This window comes from Coffea arabica, chromosome 2e, assembly GCF_036785885.1.
Source record: "Coffea arabica cultivar ET-39 chromosome 2e, Coffea Arabica ET-39 HiFi, whole genome shotgun sequence".
Classification (NCBI taxonomy): Eukaryota; Viridiplantae; Streptophyta; class Magnoliopsida; order Gentianales; family Rubiaceae; genus Coffea; species Coffea arabica.
This window is the reverse complement of record NC_092313.1, coordinates 44807358-44812798: the sequence shown is the minus strand read 5'-3', so window position 1 is coordinate 44812798 and position 5441 is coordinate 44807358. Positions and strand designations below refer to the sequence as shown.

The 5441-nt window shown below is 38.7% G+C and overlaps 1 long non-coding RNA gene across 1 annotated transcript; it reads left to right on the top strand.

Moving 5' to 3' along the window:
• The first annotated feature begins 1975 nt into the window (after nucleotides 1-1975).
• On the top strand, nucleotides 1976-5131 carry LOC113729536 (uncharacterized). The gene is made up of 3 exons (XR_003458135.2): nucleotides 1976-2007; nucleotides 3799-3877; nucleotides 5080-5131. It is a non-coding gene; the product is annotated as an uncharacterized lncRNA (long non-coding RNA).
• Nucleotides 5132-5441: the final 310 nt, after the last annotated feature.

Genomic DNA, 5441 nt, shown 5'->3' with positions numbered 1-5441 from the left:
ATGATCAAATAGGACAAGTTTTAACTCGCATGACGGATATCCTAGAGCTCTTAGTAGCTCAACAAGGTCAAGGTGTTGGACAAGGAAACCAACGTGGAAACCAAGAAATAGGGGAGGATCGAGCTTTAGAACGGTTTCAGAAATTTTCCCCGCCCAAGTTTGCTGGAGGACCTGATCCAGAGGTGGCTGAGAATTGGTTAGAGAATATAAGAAATATATTCGATGCCTTGGATTACACAGAAGAAAGACAAGTCACCTTTGCTATATTTCAACTTGAAGGAGCAGCTCGAGCCTGGTGGAATGTTATAAGAAATAAGTGGGAAAGAGATCAAACTCCAAAGACTTGGATAAACTTTGTAAGAGAGTTTAATGAGAAATTTCTTCCTCCACTTGTCCAAGAAAAGAGAGAAGATGATTTTATAAATCTTCGTCAAGGAACTTCGAGTGTGGCTGAGTACGAAACTCGATTCACAAAGTTATCTACATATGCCCCAGAATTGGTGGCTACTGAACGGAAGAAAATAAGACGGTTTATCCAAGGATTAGATTTGGAAATCCAGGATGCCCTTGCCGCAGCACAGGTTGAAACATTTAGTGACGCTCTCGAAAAAGCGCAAAGGGTAGAAAGCACAAAATCTCAACTGAGAGCTTTTCAAGCAAGGAAAAGAGATGCATCTGACAGTACACTAGGAGAAAATGGACCACCACCCAAAGTTAGAAAAGAAGTGGATGGAGTAGGACTGTTATTTCCTGCACCACTCATGATAAAGGAACCAAAAGGAACTATGTCGCGAGGGACTTCAGTAGAACAGACACGATCAAAGAAAACCTCGCAAGCCAGTCAGGTCACAACACCTCGTCCGACTTGTGGATATTGTGGAAGGACGAATCACATTGAAGAAAACTGTTGGCTAAAGGGACGAAAGTGTATGGGGTGTGGGAGTACCAACCATAAAGTTCATGACTGTCCAAGGAGGTATCCACGAGAAACTACTGCTCAACAACGAAATGGAACTGTCCCTCGACAAGTCAATGGAAGGAGAAACCGACCAGTGGCGTCTGAAAGAACGCATGACATGAACACACCACACGGTTCAGAGTTGTCTGAGATTACAGAAGGTATGAATTTCGAGGACGAAATTCTTTTAAGGAGGGGAGGTTGTGAGGACTCGCAAAATTTACTTATTTAATCTCCTATTTCTCGCTTATTTACTTATTTATTTGGCCTTTTACTCCGAATATTATTTTCTAAGCTCGTGAGACCTAATTACATGGAAATATAGTTTCATTATATTTTTAAAACGACTTGTTTCAAAAATTAATTTCCGGAAGCTCGTTTAGTGAAAGTAGTGAACACGTCTTTGGAAATCTTGACCGATTGAGAGTACAATAAGTTTGGAATATTGGAGACATGTACAATGGACTTAAATTAGGTATTTTAATGTTTAAATACTCAAGTGATAGTTATTAGTATTATCGTTATAAGAATTTCTCGGAAGTTTCGCGTTATCGCGTTCAGATTGGAGATACGCGTTTTCACACGCGTGATTTTAATTTAGGAACTTTAGACCCTTATTTTGGGACAATTAAGAGTGGATGATATTTATATGAATATAAGTGCATTAGAGGTTTAGTGCACTAGCGAAACAAACGCGAGAGGAATCGAGCACGAAACGCGCGCGAGTGCGCGCGGTAGTAGAGTTGACTTTTGCACAAATGGGCCACACACTTGAAGCTTCTCTTGGAAGCTAAAATCTGATCACTCTTTTCTCTCTCTCCTCTCTATAGCAGCCGGCCATCTCTCTCTCTCAAACCACCATTGCTCTCTCAATTTTTACTTCACAAAACCTCACCAAATCCTACTCAATCTTCATCTGATTCATACCAAAGTTAAACCACCCTTAGCTTAACACTTGAGGAGTATTTTGAGCTGCAAAAGAGAGCTGAAAACCCACGATCTTCTGGAGCAAAGAGTGGCCGAAATTTCTGCCTTCATCCTCTAATCAAGTAGGTGTTAATCCAACACTTAAATCTTGCTTTATGAAGATCATCTTACATGTATAAGGTAGTATTTGCATTTGGGTAGCTTGTTTATGGTGTAAAATGAAATGGGTGGGCTCTATGAACTCCCACCTTTGTCGTGAGGACTGATCTCATGCTTGATGATGGATTTAATGGTGGTTTAGTGCTTAAATTAGTGGATTAATGTTGTATTGTTGGTAGAAAATCATAGGAGGTGCTTGGAGCAAAAGTGACCGTTTTACCCCTGCCTTGTCCGACCATTTTTGTGCACAATTTTGAGGTTCTAATGACTTAATTATATTGTTTACATGTTATTGTGAGTGTGTACAAAATTTCATTGAAAAATAACATGATTTGGTTGGTTAAATGAGTTGATTTCCAAAGTTAGCAAAACTGGAAAATGAATCCCGTATTGCCCAGGCAGTCATTTTGTTTCGTTCATAACTCTGTACTCCGATGTCGAAATTGAGTGCCGTCGGTGGCATTTGAAACTAGACATTCCCAGATTTCCATTGGTACCAAATGTACATTCTGTTTCCACTTGAGTGAGCCACACCATTCGTTTGAAAATCACTGTCCTGTTTCATTTCTCTCCAGGAGACAGGACAGGACTTGTATCTTCATGCTCAAAAACGAGCTGTTTGTGAATGGAATTTGAAAATGGTTTCTTCTGAGAAAATTCAGCTTTATGAGAGAGATTTCCAACGCCATCAACCATGCCCAATTCCAAGTTGAATTGAGTGAGTTGTGGCCAAAGTTTGAAACGGCTACAGTGATAGAATTTTCCACTTGGACAGATTTGTAACTAACAATGATTTGGGACTTGTTATTTCGAAATTCTTGATGTAAATCACCTATCAAATGTATTTTGAATTCTTGCTAGACCTGATTATCATAAATGAGACATGTTTTAGGTATCTTCCCTTGGTCAAAAGTTTAGAAAAGGAAATTTTCATACACGAGGCAGCTTTGCCTTAAAAATTTGGAAACTTGAGTTATTTCGTTATGTGACTTTCCGTGCATATTTTTCTATGAAATTTGACAGAGGAATAGCCCTTATATGGTAGTATAATCATACCAAATTTGGTGCCATTTCGAGTCTGTTTAGATGTTCAAACAAAGTCCCAAAGTTCATGTTTAAATCTGGAAATTCTTGATCGAGGAGGAATTTTTAGCCAATTTTGAGCTGCTATATCTTGGCGCTCAAAACTTCAATTCTTGTACCGTTTGTTTCGTTTTAAACTTTGATTGTACCTATAATTGAGTTCTAAATTTTGGAGGTTAGTTCATATTGTGTGAATTTTTCCGGATTTTCAAAGATGGTCAAAAACCAACCCCGAAACTGTCTAAATGGTCCCAAGCAGCAACTTTGAGTCAATTTTTGAATACCTTCTGTTTGGAATCATGGAAAAGTATCTTCTAGGAACTTTTAACGCTTTTGAAGAAGTTTCCAACGGTATCAAGCTTTCCAATTTTGGACCTACATAGTGCAAGATACGATTTTTCTAAAATTGACACCCAAAGCTGAAATTTGTCAATTTCTTAGAAAATGAGATTTTGGAAACTTGCCTTCTTTTCTCAATACCGATTGAACATTTTGAACTCGATTTCATGGAAAATATTAGTCTCTCTCTTTAGACTTTAAAACTTTACTCTTGAGCCTCGATTATTATTAATTAAAGCCCAATTAATGAATTCTCCTTAGATTGTACAACCTTCTTTGATAAGTAGGGGTTCTAAGTGATAGTGTATAATAGTTAATGGTTATTTGCCCAGGCGCTCAAGGGGACCTTCAAGAGGAACTCGAAGTGGACGCCTAGACATTTGTTTGAGTATTACTCTCTTGTTGCTATAGGTGAGTGTTCCATATAGGAATACGTAATTGGAATAAGTCTATGACATGCATAACCCATGATTATTAAGTGTTAAGTGCTATATGTTAAGTATTTACCACACTCATGCATATCTGAATAAGGTATACTTGAATTACTCGACATGAAATACCTGAAATATGTATATTTGAACTATTCGATATGAAACACTTGAAGAGCATATTTACGTGACTACTTGAACTATTCGATATGAAATGCTTAAAGAGCATATTTATGTGATTACTTGAAATACTAGATATGAAATGCTTGGAGAGCATATCTACATGATGTGTTTAAATGATTAATTATGCTATGACAGCATAAGTCGGTTGGAGTGAATCTCCTCGACTCTTATGTGGAAAAAGTGAAAAACGGCCAATGGTGGCCTATTAAAATGACATATGTCTACCAATTAACCGTAATTACCACCGTTAATCGTTTACCGTTTACCGTTAACCGTGTTTACTTACCGTTTTCTAATCCATTCGGCTACTTGCTTACTTGATTATCTGCTTACGTGATCACCAACTTACTTGATCACTTGATTATCATGAATCGCATGTTATATGAAGCTGACCATCATTGTTAGGCGAGTGTGTAGTTTACCTCACTCGACCTACTCAAATGATGAATTTTACCTTTTGCCGAATTACTAGATTACTTGTGCATGTTGTAAGCTCTAAGCTGAATTGGGCCCTGCTCATCGTTACTAACCTACTCGAGCCAGGACTGGGCTCGGTCGGGTAGGTTGGAACCTTGGGACACCGTTTCGGTATACTCGAGTATTACCACTGGAGGGATAAGGTGATGGCCAGTCAAACCGATGGGATCCGGAAGTCATAAGGTGCAGATGACCGACAGAGTTCCACTGGAACACCGTATCCTACAGTATATGTTTACCTTGTATCATGATAATTGTTTCGTGCTAAAATGCCAACATGAAATCCTGAGCTATGCCTGTAATAAGCTCCAATCACTCGTGAACTTTACATGCCAATGTCTCATACCATGATAAATGTCTCAAATTACCCGTACAATGATTATCACCTCATGATAACATGCCATTGTGTAACCTTGAACCATGCATATGATATGCTCAACTTACTTGATTTATTTGAACTGTTAGAGTGTCTTGGAACCTCACTGGGCTGTGTAGCTCATTCCACGTTGTGGTTTTCTTTTACAGGGTTCGAGACCAAGGGTGCTCGTGAGTAGTACTAGATTGTTTTCTTTTGAAACTTTAAGTTATATTATAACGGATGGCTATTGTACCCTTTTCCGTTGGGTTGTATTTAAGCTTGAAGCTACCTAATTGTAAGTGTGAGATATTTGAAATACTTTAATTATGTATTGAAGTTACTTAAGGTATTTCGAACTTTTGAATGATGGATTGTAGTAAGTCCTGGCGAGAGCTGGGCGGGCGTCCCGCGGATACCCTTTGGTTCGCCTTAGGGAGAAGTGGGGGCGTCACAGTTGGTATCAGATCTTTGTAGTGTATCCTAGGCTTAAATGTTTAGGATGCCGGACTGTGGGACTGGTCTGAAAGTT